The sequence below is a fragment of the Lathyrus oleraceus genome, chromosome 7, assembly GCF_024323335.1.
Source record: "Lathyrus oleraceus cultivar Zhongwan6 chromosome 7, CAAS_Psat_ZW6_1.0, whole genome shotgun sequence".
In the NCBI taxonomy this organism is placed as follows: domain Eukaryota; kingdom Viridiplantae; phylum Streptophyta; class Magnoliopsida; order Fabales; family Fabaceae; genus Lathyrus; species Lathyrus oleraceus.
The window spans coordinates 73,304,569-73,322,323 of record NC_066585.1 but is presented as its reverse complement, the minus strand read 5'-3'; the positions used below and the strand labels follow the sequence as shown (position 1 = coordinate 73,322,323).

The 17,755-nt window shown below is 40.5% G+C and overlaps 1 non-coding gene across 1 annotated transcript; it reads left to right on the top strand.

Moving 5' to 3' along the window:
* The first annotated feature begins 1,375 nt into the window (after positions 1-1,375).
* Positions 1,376-1,482, top strand: LOC127109850 (small nucleolar RNA R71). The gene has a single exon (XR_007797099.1). It is a non-coding gene; the product is annotated as a small nucleolar RNA R71 (small nucleolar RNA).
* Positions 1,483-17,755: the final 16,273 nt, after the last annotated feature.

Below are 17,755 nucleotides of genomic sequence, written 5' to 3'. Positions count from 1 at the left end.
GACATTTTAGTTGGTCTTAATTCTCCCATTTCAAGTCTCTTGCATATGGATAAAGGCATAACACTAATACCGGCTCCTAAATCGCATAAGGCTTTGTCGATGACAAATTTTCCTATGTGACAGGGTATAGAGAAACTACCTGGGTCTTTAAGTTTAGGAGGCATATTCTAGATTATAGCGCTACATTCAGCGGTGAGTGTAACAGTTTCGCTATCTTCAAGTTTCCTTTTATTAGAAAGAATTTCTTTTAAAAACTTGGCATATGAGGGCATCTGCGTAATAGATTCTGTAAACGGAATTGTGACGTTTAATTGTTTTAGTAGGTCGACAAATTTTTTAAATTGGCCCGCATCTTTGGTTTTAATAAGCCTTTGAGGGTAAGGGATAGGTGGTTTATAAGGTGGTGGAGGTACATAAGGTTCCTTCTTTTCTACGGTTTCCTTATTACTCTCTTCCTTTTCCTTAGGTTCACTTTCCTCCTCAGTTGACTTTTTAGAGTTTTGGTTTTCTATCCTTGGGTCAGATGGTCCTTCCACTTCTCAGTATAATTGCATGAGCGTGGCTTCTCGGGTTAGGTTGGGGTTGGCCAGGAAATGTACCAGTTGGGGCAGCAGTAGGCGCTTGTTGTTGAGCTACTTGTGATATTTGCGTTTCCAGCATTTTGTTATGGGTAGCCAGGGCATCTACTTTACTTGCTAGTTGTTTAATTTGTTCGCCAGTGTGTACATTCTGGTTTAGGAAATCTTTATTGGTTTGTTGTTGAGAAGCTATAAAGTTTTCCATAATGATTTCCAAGTTGGATTTCCTAGGGGCGTTATTGTTAGGTGTAGATGGGATCGGCTTCTGATATCCCGGAGGTATAGCTGGGGCTTGATTTGGAGCTTGTCCAGGTGCGTATAAAGCATTATTACTCTTATATGAAAAATTGGGATGATTCTTCCAATTTGAGTTATAGGTATGCGAGTAGGGGCTTCCTTGAGCATAATTCACTTGTTCCGCTTGGATTCCTGTTAGGAGTTGACAATCTGCAGGAGTGTGACCTTGGATTCCACAGACTTCGCAATTCTGAGTTATGGCTACCACGGTGGCTAGAGGTGATACATTTAAACTTTCAATTTTCTAGACCAGAGCATCCACTTTTGCATTAACACGATCAAGGTTACTTATCTCGTACATGCCAGTTTTCGTTTGAGGTTTTTCTACCATTGTTCGTTCGCTTCCCCACTGATAGTGGTTTTGAGCCATGCTTTCGATAAGTTGGTAAGCATCAGCATAAGGTTTGTTCATCAGTGCACCACCTGCGGCGGCGTCTATTGTTAACCTCGTGTTGTACAGGAGACCATTATAGAAGGTATGAATTACTAACCAGTCCTCTAAACCATGGTGTGGGCAAAGTCTCATCATGTCCTTGTATCTTTCCCATGCTTCGAAGAGAGACTCGTTATCTTTCTGTTTAAATCCATTTATCTGGGCTCTTAACATAGCTGATTTGCTCGGCGGAAAATATTGGGCAAGAAAAACTTTCTTCAACTCGTTCCATGTGGTGACTGAGTTGGAAGGAAGAGATTGAAGCCATCTTCTAGTGCTATCTCTTAACGAGAAAGGAAAAAGACGAAGTCGAATTGCCTCTGAAGTGACACCGTTAGCTTTAACAGTATCAGCGTATTGGACAAACACAGATAAATGAAGGTTTGGATCCTCGGTAGGATTTCCAGAGAATTGGTTCTGTTGCACTGCCTGCAACAGTGAAGGTTTAAGTTCAAAGTTGTTTGCTTCGATTGCGGGTGGAGCAATACTCGAATGCGGCTCATCTTGCGATGGAGCGGCGTAATCTCGAAGAGCACGAGCTGGTTCTGCCATCTCGGGTATCGAAGGGAAAATATTTTTGAAATCAGGAAGTTCAACAGGAGGGAGATTGTTTGCAGCACGATATTCCCGAATTCGTCGTAAGACTCGGAGATATAGTTCGATATCGTTGATTCGTAAGTAGAACGGCTTGCCTTGTGAGCGAGTGTGTGGCATACAAATCAACGAAAGAAAGAAAAGAAAGGGAAAAATAAGCCTTAGTCTCTACAGCGTAACAGAAGAGTTACGATATCGACTAAATAAAAGTCCCCGGCAACGGCGCCAAAAACTTGATCGCGACTTTATGAGTCGAATTTGGGGTACAAACTGCAAGTGCACAGTTCTATCGCGTAGTTTTAAAAGATATCGATCCCACAGGGACTTATGAATCGATATACCGTTATCTAAGGTTACTTCGTAAAGCTAAGGCGGGTAATACTTTGATTGTTTGGGGAAAAGTTAAAACTAAAAATAGGATCTAAATTAAATATCAACTAAACGGATATCGGTATGTGGTTCGTCGTAATTAGGGAATCAATTCTTCGTTGGTTTCTTGGTTTTAAAATAAATCTTTTCAGTTGACACTATTGATTAAAAGTCTTATCTCAAACTCTCGCTCTGTTGAATAAACTATGATTTCATATTAACGTAGCTGTCACTTATTAGTTAAGTCAAAAACCACTTTTTGAAAACAATAGAATCCGTAGAAACTCTTTTTAAGAAAACACTAATCGTTTAAACACCCTTATCTCAAACTCTCGCTCTGTTGACTTAGGTTATATAATTAAATTCAAATGCTTAACTCTCGTCCTCACATTCAACCTTTAAAAATACTTTTTGGAAAAGATTAGAATTTAATTAACTCTAAAAATTGCTCTCGCCCTGATCTAGAATTAATGTCCAATTTACACTGTCCAGTCAAAAACTCAAACTCTCGTTCTATTGCTTTTAACTTCTTTATGTCTTTTACTTTCGTACAAAAACCTTGTTATTAAACCTGTAAATTGAGACCATGAAAAGAGTGATTTAAATTTTAAACTTAATTAAACCGACTTAGTTTTGATTCCTTCATTCCGCTTACTCTACATACCGATACCTAAATAAATTAGCCAGACATGCTAAACAGACTTAAATAATTATCATGCATAAACAAATTCATCTCAGGAAAATAATATAAATAAACAATAAAGCAGGGCATATATAAATTCAAACAATAATTAAAGAACCTGAGTAATTAACAGCAGTCTTGAACACTCCACCACAGACCGGTTGGATTTGTTCTTAAATTCTTCAATCAAACAGAAAAATAAAAGCGAAGGAATAAAAAAACTAGATTCTAACGTAAGGTTAGATCCGGTGAAAGGTACACAATAGTTTCCGGTGTAGAAACTATTGTGCGAAAAAGAATTAATTAAGTGCTGAAAAAGAAAATAGAAATTGCAAAGGAAACAATATAAAAGTTGTAAAAATAATGCTGTAAAATATGCTTATGTTGCTGGAAGAGAAAAAGTGCAAAAAGAGAAAACGACGAAGAAGCAAAAACGTCTCCAGGGTTTGCCAAAAACTACAATTTATATTGGTCTCTTCTCGTAACTGCTTCCAAAGGTCTTCCGCGTCAAAGGGTCTTCACGTGCCAAATGGTCAGGCGTACAAATAGGCCTCAACATCTCTGAAGCCAAAAATATAGGAGACTGGTGTGACGTCCGTCACACCATGTGTGACGCTCGTCACACAAGTGGATAAAGCGTGACGCTCGTCACATGTGCAGCGCCTGTGCTTTTTGGGCTGGGCTTTGGCTTTTGATATTTGCTTCTTTTCATTCCTTTTTCACCTCCTTTTCTTCCTTTTTTCACTTGTGCTTCAAATAAACTACCTGAGATAAATAGAAAGAAAATACCGCGTAATGTCGAATAAAATGAAATAAATTGAAGTAAATAATAATATAATTTAATTAAATTAAGTCCTAGAATGTGATACTATTTCATGTTATCACATCTAGCACCACACATCCATATTTCCTTATATAACTTCCAACAGGTACATAGGATATCTTATGTTAAGACATCACATATGACATATTGTGAACACACTGTCCTTTTTGTTCACAAGGAAAACTACCAGCAGTTTAAACAACATAACAGTAGTTTAATCAGCAATAGAAGCAAAACAATTACTAGCTATGGCTACTAGTAATACACACATGCACAAGGGCACTTCTCCTCCCCCTAAATCTGTGCAATAAACAACAGAATTACTAGTTACGGATGCAACTAGTAAGACACACAAATTGTCCAAGGCAATGTCATGACATCTGGTCAGACATTCTTCTGCTCACTCATCCTTGACACACACCACATCATCCCACTAATTAACAAGGTGCCATACCTTGTTATCTGAGAACACATAGACTGCAAGCTTGATGATTTCTTGCACTGCAAAGACAAAACTCCCCTTGTCATGAACAACCAACTCTCCTCTTGAAACTTGGAGATCACACATGAACATATCCAACACCCCAAAGTTGGACCTTCACATACTTCCTGATTCAAATAGAACCCAGACCACTTGATGAATGGAAAACATAAGACGCATCTTCATGTCTTCAAGAGCACACCCTCTGTTCAACCCTCTTGGCTGAACACATCCACACTCTGTGTCAATCTCACTTCTAACCAGAACAGAAAACCACTTCACAAAATGTTCTAACATAAGTTAGGACATGCTTCACAACATAACTAAAAACACCATCTGATAATCTTCAGATATCACTGAGTCACTAGCTTGATCCAAAAGAAACCAGACACAAATTGGGACATATACATTCTCATCCCATTACAAGAGATAATCTTCCATAGATAGCTTAGAACTCCTTCCACAAGCTCCAAGAGATGAATATAAAACACCTCCTTTTGTCTTCAAATTACTACTTTTCTGCTCAAAAGTAACTTGTCTCAGACTTTCCTCAAGAATAATCAGCTGCCATATGTTGATTATCTTGATTCTTCGAACTCACTTCTGAGATAGACCAAATGCCACTAGTTGATTACCTCCTTCATGAATCCTCATATGAAAAAGTCAAATGCTGCTTTTTGACCTCTCCACGTTTATCAGACTTCTCCCAAAGATATTCTGACCTTCCAAGTGAGACTTGAACTTCAAGCTACATGTTAAACAAAACTTAGATTCTCTAAGACATGAACATGTAACATCCTCTCCATCCAGCAACTCCAGAGTACTGCAATGAGAACGATCTTTTTGAAGTACCCAATCTACAACTCTGTAGACCCTTCTATCTTAAGTTGATGTGACACTTCACCAACTAAGATTTTGATGTTGAACCAAATGTCACAACATTGTGTTTTAACATCTAGTTGTTGAATTTAGCTCCTTCTTCTGCCACTTGAAAGAACTTCCTCCCTTCACAGAACCAGAGTTTAACGTTCTCATAGACTTGATTGTGGAACCAAGTTTGAGTAAACAACCTCCATCCTGCAGGTTTGCAGTTAAGTCATCCAAGCTCACACCTTGATGAATCCCTGCTTCTTCTCCAAAGACATCAGACACTCTGATGCATGAGTCTTCAGAAGAACCAGTTAGAAACTATCCCTTCAGCTATACCAAGGATTCCACTTCCTAAAGAAAGGTTGTTTCCATGATGTCAAGAATGTTGCCACTTATTCTTAACTCCACAGTGTGCATTAGCCAATGCACTTCCTTACCTAGATCAGAAGTAAACGGATCCAAGTAACCACCATCAGGACTATGATGTTTTCTTCTTCTTGTACATACTAAGGCTAAACATGTTTTTTGCCAGGAAACCTTTTCAGAGATCATATGCTTTTGCTGCCACCAAAGTGATAGATCATAAACCAATGTACTATCCTTCTTGTGATTCTGCACAGGGTCTTGAAGACGAGATGTTCCAACATCTTTAAAAACATCAGTTATCTTGAGCTCCAAGGATAATCAATTAAATACTTGTACTTGGCACAAGTATACATTGATCTTAAATCCTTTCCCCATTTTCCTTTCAGATACTTCCACCATAAGAATACTTTGAAAATACTCTTCTGGTGTCAACATCTTCTGCTTGCAAGCACCTCAACAGTTTTGAGAATCTTTCCAGATTAGATTCATCCTTAGGAAAGAGAGAGATGAATCCTTTCTTGCAAATGTGTCACACAACAACAAGAACCCATGTGACACAGGTCAACAGCCACCCAGACCCTAGGCTGGCCAAACGTGAGGAGGTTAACCAAAACTCCCCCTCAAGTTAACACTTATGGAAACTCCACACCAATATCCATGCATTGTACACAAATGTCTCAACATGACATACACCATCCCTACCAGTGGCAACTAACTCTATGAGTTATACCTATACATACTCCAATCACACCAATCAGACTCCAGCTGACCATAAGTACTAGTGAAAGAAAACAACACCAGTCAATAGTAGATATGCATTGCCAGAGCATACTACCTCAACCAACCTCTGAATCTTCATATTCTCACTCCTTGAAAGAACTGTTACTTCTGAGCGTGGTGTTTGAATAACTAGATTCATGGTCCCAATCCTCTTAAATGAAATAGCAATCAGGTTACCCCATTATTGACTTCTAACATCCAGGGGACTTGTCTTTCAACACAACATAGTACTTCAGGGAACAACTATCCAACCCTGATCAATCTTATAGGAATAAGACAAACAGCAGGAAATTGCACAATGTCACATCTCAACCAGCTCCACTTCTAGAGATCAGACGTCTAAAAGTGACCTTCTTGAGCACACACAGTTGACCCTACCCTTGTCAACTTAGCACACACAGATGTCTCCTCTTCCAGGTCAGGAGTAGGTTCCAAACACAAGGATTCCTTTGTTTGACACCTAAAAACATCTGCTCTTCAACCAGTAGCTGCATACTTGTTGAGCACCATGTTCTAACATCGCATAGAACATTAGTTCCACCTCCTTGGAACAAACCCTCCTTGAAAGTCTTCAAGGTCTTCATATACACTACCCAAGAGAGTAAAAGAATTAGTGATCAGGTGATTCTTACCATCCTGAAGTGAGAACGTCATGATGAGTGGACTTGAGGAGACTCAAGTATCTTTGACATCTTCAGTAGATTATAATGAAATCTTGAATACAGCAGCCTTTCATCCACATGAGGGGAAACTACATCAGAGTTTGAGTTTTTCCAGGTATTATGTAGTGGAAATCATAATACAACTCAACCTATGACCACACACTTCACCAGATCAGCCTCCAAGAACATACCAAGTTTGAATATGTTTCAATACTAGCACATCTGTCCCACACAAAGGCCAATTGCCAACCTCTAGAGATAGGTACACACAGTTCCTGTCATGAATAGTCCATCCACCTACTTCAAGGGACCATTCAGGGAAATCACAGAACCTTCCACAGGTTCCAACATCAGTACTAACATAACTCCTTGCAAGATACCAGAAAGTATCACCTATGGATCTCATCCAGACACAGAACAGGATGCCTGCTCTGATACCAATTGAAATTCTGGTGTAGTCGCGATAGTCGCGATGATCTATTGCTACTTACCTAAGGTACACTAGATCCGGGTGTAGGATCCTTCACTCAAGCATAAAATACCCTTAAAAGAAGGAACGGTTGAAAACATAAATGATTTTTTAAGGTGACCTCTCTTAATTATTCCCCAGCAGAGTCGCCAGTTCTGTCATACGGTGAACTGGACTTTTTGTTTTTTAATCGCGATGTCGCGGTTAGCAAGAGTCGCCACCGACTTTTCTTTTATCCCATAAGGAAAGGTGGAAAAGAACAGGAAAGACCTTAATTTAGATTCTTAGGTTCGGGAGGTACTTTATACAAAGGGAAGGTATTAGCACCCTTTATATCCATGGTTATCCATGGGCTCTTAATTGCTCAATCATTTATGTTTTCTAGTTTGAAAAAGGTGGTTGAGAAATGTGTGAAGGATGTTTTGAAAAGGGAGAATTTAACTTTGTAATGATTCTTGCATGAATGTATACAAAGTGGTTATCCCGTTTAGTGTTTTGAAAGTAGTTTAGAGAAATATAACTCGGCAATGATCCTAGTACGGATGTATGCTAAGTGGTGATTTTCCAAAAGGATGTTTGAAAGGTGTGAGGTGTGAAAAGTATTTTTTTAGGTTATGAATGAGCAATTAAGGTTATACCTGTCCGAGGTCTTTCCGGGCATTTCCTATCCTTATGAGGGTAAAACTGTCCTTACTATTGAGAAGTAAGTAGTTTATCCTTGGGATGTAGAAGGGTCATCGTAGGGTCATCGATAGGTCATTGAAGGAAACAATAGTGAGGATACCTTAGCATTCGAAGGGACTATCATCATTTAACCGTAGGCTACACCGAAGGGTCATCGAGGGGCAAAGTCGTATTTCCGAAGGCAACATCCGAGGGACCATGATTTATTTTATGATGATTTAATCGAAGGGCCATTGCTAAGTGTATCCCCACATTCGCGGGACATGACCGTATTACGTAATCGTGGGGTAATAAAGAGAGGTCCGGTATGGTTTATTTAAAGTCCATATTTTAAGTTCATTAGGTAATTATGATGATTCCGCATTAAATCGATACATTAAAATCAATACATTAAGAATCAATACATTAAAATTGGTTAGGCAATCAATATGAATTTTCACGTTAAAGTGAAATAATTTAGAATCCATCTCCATGAAAGTCTTCCACACATAAAGTGGAGTACCTAGCCAGCCACTTCCTTGAGAATATGCGAGCTTTAACACAAATTAAACACACGGGTGAGAATACCAAGTTAAAGTGCAATTGAAAATTGCACTACAGAATGAACACAATAGTCACAAGGCCAAATAATGCATGATTACAATAAGACAAACATAAAACGAAACATGAGAACAGCTACTGGTACGTTCGCCTCTGCTTCGCCTAGCGAAGGCTTAGCGAATATTCGCTCCAGGCTCGCTTAGCGATGTGCTAGCGAGCGGCCACAGATTTTGAATTTTGGCAATCGTACCGTCTCCGGAACCTTGAATTATGACATTAAATTACAGGCACAGCATGGATAGCATTCATGATGTTCAAGCATACTTAAATTTGCATGTGAAATCAGGTTACATATCAAAATTTAATCATGATGCATTATGTAGGTAACGGTTATCAATTGGAAGCATATAACAGCGATAATACGCAAACCTGTTTGCAATTGCTATGTTGAACTGATCACTCTAGGTATCGGATTGAGCTGGGCGGTGGTAGCTTCGAGGCGGGTGAGCGACCTTCAGGGTTTCCGTCTTCCGAATTCTCTGGATCAGCAGGGTTTCTGTGTTTCTCCCTCTGGGTCTGTGTGTTATTTTCGTGGCTGAGGAGCTGGTATTTATAGTAGTAGTGGTGGTGACCTAATGGGCTTAAAATGAGGTCCTAAACTTCAGATTTTCGCAAGCTTCGCTAGGCGAAGGAATTGCTCGCCTAGCGAGCAAGCTAGTTCTGGGCTTTTTCCTGGATCTGATGCTTCGCTGGGCGAGTGTCATGATGAAATGTTCGCTAGGCGAAGGGACTGCTCGCCTAGCGAGCAAGCTATTTTGGGCCGCCTTTGGATTGGGCCTGTTGTGAGCTGGGCTTTTGTCCATTTGATATCAGTGCCTTGCAGAGCAAGTCAGAGGGTCTTGAGGAATACTTTGAAATATCGACGGGCAAATTTTGGGGTATGACAGCTGCCCCTGTTCAATATTCTTGAACCGAGAGAGTAGAATGGTATGTGCCGTTCGTGGTCTGGAGGTGAAAGATTATTGAACACTAGAATGCCCCAAAAATTCGCGCCTATCCATTAGTCTTGATGGGGATGGGCTTAGAGATGCCATCCAGGAAGTTTGATGACGAGCTTCCGATTGTGTCGTACATTAGACGATGTCTGAAGACATGGATGTCATACCGGGTCATACGCTAGACCGTATAATGAATCATCCATCATGCTGTTGCCTTCGCTGGGGAGTCGGCATGTGCTATATACTGCTGGGGATGAGGGATCAGAAATGTACCTGTCCGAAGGTAGCATCTGAGTAACAGAATGCGCCGTTCGTTAGGTTGAATCTGCTTTAAAAGGGAGTAGTCGCATACTAGACTACCATTCAGAAATGTACCTGTCCGAAGGTAGCATCTGAGGGGATGAAGGTCTAACTTGGTCGTACATTAAACCATATCTGAGCAGAATGAGCCGTCCGTTAGGCTGAATCTGCTGAAAAGGGAGTAGTCGTATACTAGACTACCATTTAGAAATGTACCTGTCCGAAGGTAGCATCTGAGGAGATGAAAGTTTAACTTGGTCGTACATTAAACCATATCTGAGCAGAATGATCCGTCCGTTAGGCTGAATCTGCTGAAAAGGGAGTAGTCGTATACTAGACTACCATTCAGAAATATACCTGTCCGAAGGTAGCATCTGAGTAACAGAATGAGCCGTCCGTTAGGCTGAATCTGCTTAAAAGGGAGTAGTCGTATACTAGACTACCATTCAGAAATGTACCTGTCTGAAGGTAGCATCTGAGTAAGGGAGTAGCCGTATACTAGACTACCATTCAGAAATGTACCTGTCCGAAGGTAGCATCTGAGTAAGGGAGTAGCCGTATACTAGACTACCATTCAGAAATGTACCTGTCCGAAGGTAGCATCTGAGTAAGGGAGTAGCCGTATACTAGACTACCATTCAGAAATGTACCTGTCCGAAGGTAGCATCTGAGTAAGGGAGTAGCCGTATACTAGACTACCATTCAGAAATGTACCTGTCCGAAGGTAGCATCTGAGTAAGGGAGTAGCCGTATACTAGACTACCATTCAGAAATGTACCTGTCCGAAGGTAGCATCTGAGTAAGGGAGTAGCCGTATACTAGACTACTATTCAGAAATGTACCTGTCCGAAGGTAGCATCTGAGTAGATGAAGGTCTAACTTGGTCGTACATTAAACCTTACTTGAGTTGTTGAAGATCAGAGTGGATCGTACGTTAGATCGTATCTGAGCTGGAGGTCCAAATGGGTCGTACGTTAGACCGTATTGGAGTTGCAAAATGAGTCGTACGTTAGGCTGTATCTGAAGAAGAAAGTAGTCGTACGCTAGACTACACCCCGGAATATACCGTATGCTAGGCAGCATCCGAGGATTTGAAGATCCAAATGGGTCGTACGTTAGACCGTATTGGAGTTGCTAAAAGCCAGAATGGATCGTACGTTAGATCGTATCTGAGCTGAAGGAGTCATATGTTAGGCTGAATCAGAATGAACCGTATGTTAGGCTGTATCTGATAATATTTGTTGTATTTGCAGTGAATATCTGGGGTGGGCTTAGAGATGCCACCATTGGGAAGATGTCAGAACGTTCGTCAGATGGATTATATCTGAGAGCTGTATTCGAATCTTGAATGCGATCAGAAGGATAATCAGCCTGAAAAATAAAGTTAGTTTCATGCAATGTCATGATGCATGCGTGTGCCGTGATATGATGTGATGGATGAATTATGCGTCCGAAATAAATGCGGGCATTGTATGCATGTATATGTTATGAAATGATGCGGAATGAAAATTGTATGTAGGTGTGTAATATGAAATGATGTAATGAATGCATTAGGCGTCTGAACATTCTTCCAGGGAACACTACTGGGGAGATAAATCTCAGTCTGCCGGTCGGAGACATTGGTATTGATGACCCTGTCTCGGCTGGGGGATGCTTGATTTCTGTCTGACGGTGAAAACACTCCACAGAGCCTGGCTGGGGATGGAAAAGATGACCCATTTGTCTAGTAATGCCACTCTCTTCTGGGGAATAATTGGCGTTGCCGGGGAATCGAATTAGCAACGGATTCATTGGAAAGCATGGTTAGACCTTCTCCTTGGTCCTGAAGTCTCGTAGTAATTGCAATTTCCATTTTAGGCATGTATTTTTGATAAACATTGATCATATTCAAATGCATATATCAATTCAAATTAAATCAATGGACGTTTATGCAAACAAAACAGAAAAGTAAAATAACAACATTTTTTCCGAAATGAAGTGGTATTGATTTTGAAAGAGGGCCTATAAACAGGCAATTTGTGTACAAGGAGACAGAAATCCTAGTAAGAGGAAATTGTCAAGAAAACAAAGAGAAAGCTACGCAGAAAAAGTCCTATTGATTCTAATTCCACTACTGTCATCATGTCTTCAGGCATCTCATCTCCTGCTGTCGGATAGAGGCGATTGGCTTGTTCAGTCCCTTGAACTTGGTTGAAGCTGACAGAAAACGGGACATAGTCATACGCTTTAATCCCTAATTTTTGCCTGGACCGCCTTTTCAGGTTTTCAGTCCACCGGGATACCCCTTTTTGCCCAAGCCGCCTTTTCAGGTTTTCGACTTGCCGGGTGCATGTCTTTATATGTTTATCCCTAATTTTTGCCCGAACCCTTTTGGTTCGCCGGGATGCCCTTACTTTTGCCTAGGTACGTCGACCTAGCGGGTCTCTGTTATGCGTAGTATTTTTTAACTATGTCCGCGTTCACAGGATGCGGGAAGTCTTCGCCATCCATTGTAGCAAGTATCATGGCTCCACCGGAGAATACCTTCTTAACCACAAATGGCCCTTCGTATGTGGGAGTCCACTTGCCTCTGGGATCACCCTGTGGTAGAATGATACGCTTGATCACCAAGTCGCCAATTTGATATACCTGTCTCTTGACCTCTTTGTTAAATGCCTGGGTCATGCGTTTCTGATATATCTGCCTATGACAAACAGCCGCAAGTCTCTTCAATCAAATTTATCTGATCGAGTCGAGTCTGAATCCGTTCATCTAAGCCCGCCTCTTTCATGATTCTTAGAGAGGGAATCTGAACTTCCACTGGTAAAACGGCTTCCATTCCGTAGACTAAAGAGAAAGGAGTTGCCCCTGTCGAAGTGCGCACTGAAGTGCGATAACCGTGGAGAGCGAATGGTAACATCTCATGCCAGTCTTTGTACGTTACTGTCATCTTTTGTATGATCTTCTTGATATTCTTATTAGCAGCCTCCACGACGTCGTTCATCTTTGGCCGGTACGGAGAAGAGTTATGGTGTTTTATTTTGAACTGCATGTAGAGTTCAGTTTAGTACCATTATCAGTGATAACTCTCTCAGGAGACAGCAGGTTTCTCAAGTAGATATTTGATAGAATCCATCTTAGAAATCAATAAAGTGGTATGATTCAACATATACTGTCTTAGTCGGCGAGCAGCCTAGGCCAAAGCGTAGCAAGCTTTCTCGAGCTGTGAGTATCTTGTTTCACAGTCGGTACCTTTTGCTAAGGCAGTGTATGGCATGCTCTTTTCAACCAGACTCGTCATGTTGCCCCAGCACACCCTATTGAATTTTCTAACACGGTCAAATACATGATTAGAGGTCTTCCTTCAACTGGTAGCATTAGAATTGGAGGTTCTTGGAGATATTTCTTGATTTTGTCATTCATCATTCCATACCATCTCTTGATTTTTCTTTTTTGGTCATTTGAAGATGGGTTTGCAGGTAGCAGTCAAATGTGGGATGAATCGGGCAATGTAATTCGAGTGCCCCAAGAAACCTCTGACTTCTTTCTTGTCTATTTCAGTACCTATTGCAATTTCAATTGATTCCTCCTGCGGCTGTATGGTCTTTTCTTCTTGTAGTAACAGTCTGACAAGTTCACCAGGTACTTCACAATCTTCCACACTTCCATCCTCGGCTTGGTAGATCGGATTTTCAAAGTCTAAATGAACAGTAGTAGAACTATTATCCACAGGATCCAGAGTGAATATGGATACGCGATTTGTTACGCGAGTGTGTGCAAGAAAACATCGCTTGTTTTGAAAAATGACAGGAAAGATAAAGAGCGCAATATTTGAATGCAAAAGGTCCATTGATTTATTGAATGTAAATATGCTTATGAAAATGACAAAACCCTTGAAAAATTAGCTATTATGCCCCGGGCCTAGACACAATGCTTTGAAACACAAAAATGGCAATAACAATTACTCCTGACTAAAGGAAATCGGGATAGTGTCTTCAGCCTTCCAATTATTGAGTCCGTCACCAATTGTTGGGGAAATCCAGCTATCCAAGTCATAATCGTTATCAGTATCTTCCACAACATTGACAGTCTCGTCATGATTAGGCAGAGGGGCAGTGATGCCATTAGGAGTCTCCGGAGGATCAGAGGTAGTTGCCTATATCTTTCCACTTCGAATGCCCCTTTCAACATGTTCACCTGTTAGTATAAGTTTAGTGAAACCCAATGAGGAACTCCTTAATAGATGGCTGTAGAATGGGCCAGTCAGTGTACTCATGAACATGTCCACTAATTCTTGATCAGTCATAGGGGGTTTGACTCTGCCAGCCAAATCTCTCCATTTTTGAGCATATTCTTTGAAGCCTTCTTTAGATCCCATGGCCATATTCTGCAACTGTAGTCGAGTAGGTGCTAATTCAGAATTGTACTGGTACTGCTTATAGAAAGCTGTTGCTAAATCAGTCCAGGTGCGGATGTCAGAGCTCTCGAGCTGATAATACCATTCTAACTGTGTGCCAGACAAGCTCTCTTGGAAGAAATGGATCCATAGCTTCCTGTCAGTGGTATGCGGCTGAATCTTTCTCACATAAGCTCTCAGATGCATCTGAGGACAAGACGCACCATCGTACTTAGTGAAAGTGGGGATTTTGAATTTGCGAGGAATGGTCACATCGGAGACCAGACCCAAACTTTCGAAATCCAGACCGGGCGCCTTCTGACCCTCCATAGCTAGCATGCGTTCTTCCAACAACTTGTACTTGTCATCTTTTGGAGAGTACTGTTCATTCTCGTAATCTTCATCGTCATCCTCAGGGTTGAAAGGATCAGCATTCTCATTTTCCGAATCTGTCTCTGTTTCCTCTTCTTGATCCTTCGGAATTCGAATCTCGACTCTTGTGGCCTGTCGTTTGAGCCTTCTTCCCGGGTTAAGGTAACTCACAGGTTTATTGTCTTTCTTCTTTTCGAGCAAAAGAGCCTTCAGTTCCTCCTGCCCCTTGGATAATTTCAAGATCATCTCCTGGAGTTGAGCATTCTGAGCATGGAGATCTTTGACAGTTTGCTCGAGGTCCATTTTTCTGTTTGTAGGAAAACCGTGAGAACATTGATCCCTTTAGAGTACCTGTTATGCAATGTTATGTCATGCTATGCAATGTATGAAATGTTTTCAAGGCCTTTTGGAATTTAACTTTGTATAGACTACCAAAAAAGGAAACTTTTTTTATTTTTTTTATTTTTATTTTTTATACAAAACAGAGCAAAGTTAAATCCCTAAGTCCTTGAAATGGTTAGTACAATGTTATGATGTCATGATGTTATGATGTTATGAGGTTAAATAAATAACAAGCACAAACAAGTCACACAACCATCATTCCTAGGTTTTAAGGCTTGCATGAGTTCTATAGGTAAGTACCCTCCCCACTGAAGTTTAGTTGGTTCAACCTGTCCTAGAATAGTAACTGGGTTCTAAAAGGATCTCAGATCATCGACCTTCCTTTAAGTCCACTTCAGTGCAACACCAAGTGGTTGACCAAAGCTTCCCTAAAGTCCAATCTCAAAGAGTGTAGTATCGAGTCTCAACCAACCCCAGTCGGAACCGAAGTCAGTTATCTCACTACTTTCTAATGGCCAGGATGAGTCAATTAGGGTTCTAAAGGTCTGGTTAATGCTTTGATGACACCACGCGAATGCCAAATTTTTCCTCAAGTAAACATGAGGAACATCAGGACATCCAAAGTGTCACATTAACCGTAGCCATCATTTTAACCATTCCAGTATACGCCGGATAGTCGCGATGATCTATTGCTACTTACCTAAGGTACACTAGATCCGGGTGTAGGATCCTTCACTCAAGCATAAAATACCCTTAAAAGAAGGAACGGTTGAAAACATAAATGATTTTTTAAGGTGACCTCTCTTAATTATTCCCCAGCAGAGTCGCCAGTTCTGTCATACGGTGAACTGGACTTTTTGTTTTTTAATCGCGATGTCGCGGTTAGCAAGAGTCGCCACCGACTTTTCTTTTATCCCATAAGGAAAGGTGGAAAAGAACAGGAAAGACCTTAATTTAGATTCTTAGGTTCGGGAGGTACTTTATACAAAGGGAAGGTATTAGCACCCTTTATATCCATGGTTATCCATGGGCTCTTAATTGCTCAATCATTTATGTTTTCTAGTTTGAAAAAGGTGGTTGAGAAATGTGTGAAGGATGTTTTGAAAAGGGAGAATTTAACTTTGTAATGATTCTTGCATGAATGTATACAAAGTGGTTATCCCGTTTAGTGTATTGAAAGTAGTTTAGAGAAATATAACTCGGCAATGATCCTAGTACGGATGTATGCTAAGTGGTGATTTTCCAAAAGGATGTTTGAAAGGTGTGAGGTGTAACACCCTTCTAAAATACCCCAAATGTTTAATCAAAACAACAACAATTAAATCATACATATCAGAGTAATCATGCATCTCAAGGGTGTCACATAACAACTTCTTCACAAAAGTCAATATAAAATCAGTCATGCTCAATTTTATTCAACATAAAACTTCTTTAACAATACGCAGCGGATAAAATATTTCAACATCTGTAATTCATCAAAATTAACATTTATTCAACAATTCAAACATCCCGTCCCGATGTTACATCTATCAGAGCATGACCCTCTAACCACACTAGACTTCAAGCACTAGCTTCTATTCGACTCACTGCTCGTTACCTGAAAAATATAGCTGTAAGGGTGAGTTCCTCAATCGATATAACAAATATTATAATTTATCATGTTATGTTAAGTAATTCTACACGTTAATCACCCTAATTATATCATGCATTAGGCAACGGCACAGTCAACTCAATTATCATATTCAAACACAACGTAAAGGCAACTCAATAACAACATAAAATGCAACTCAATGAGACTCGACTCTTCATGCATGTGGTACCATTTGGAGTAAAACTCCCAACTTAAAATCATTGCCAGTTTAGTGGGCATCAAGGCATAAGCCTTCAACTTTCAACTTAAAATTTTGCCAATCCAGGCCAACGTGGTGTGAGCAAAAGCCCCATATTTTTGCCAATCCAGGCCAACGTGGTGTGAGACGAAGCTCCGACTTAATGCATATGGATGTATATGACATGTACGACTTGAAACTTTAACAACATAATAGCAACAGCAACACAACATCTTTTCAACAAAACAACTTAAATCAACTTTGGCTCATCAGCCTACAACTCAGTATTTTTCAACAAAGCAACTTAAAATCAACTTTGGCTCATCAGCCTACAACTCAGTATTTTTCAACAAAGCAACTTAAAATTTAACTTTTCAACATAATTGCATCAACATTTCACAACACAAACCCAACAATTTTTATTCATCAATTTAACTGCAATAAGGCAACTACCAATCGCATTTACAACATAAAAATCAACTATTTTCCACACTGCAACAGTGTTATCAAGTTTCGCTGCTGACAAAAAAACATCATGCACGTCTACGAACAAAATTGAAGGCTTTGAGTCGACCGTAGGGGTCAGCTCAAAGTTCGCGGTCGGCGCAAAGGCTCTGCTCAACTGGAGGGAGTCGGCGCAAAGACCCCTTGCGTCGACGCATGGGGTCGACGCTTAACTCACGGGTCGGCGCCAAAATGCCTTGCGTCGACGCATGCAGTCGGCGCATGCCCCACGGGTCAGCGCACGCCGACCCTATGGTCGACCGCTCGCGCGCAGACTCAGATTTTTCTGAGTTATTCCAAGTTCCGTCAGCTTCACACAGATCAGGTTTTCCGGCCGCTTCCGCATCTAAAACCCTTTCTAAGAAAACCTAATTTGTCTTTAATTTAGTAGTGCCGAATCAAGTTTT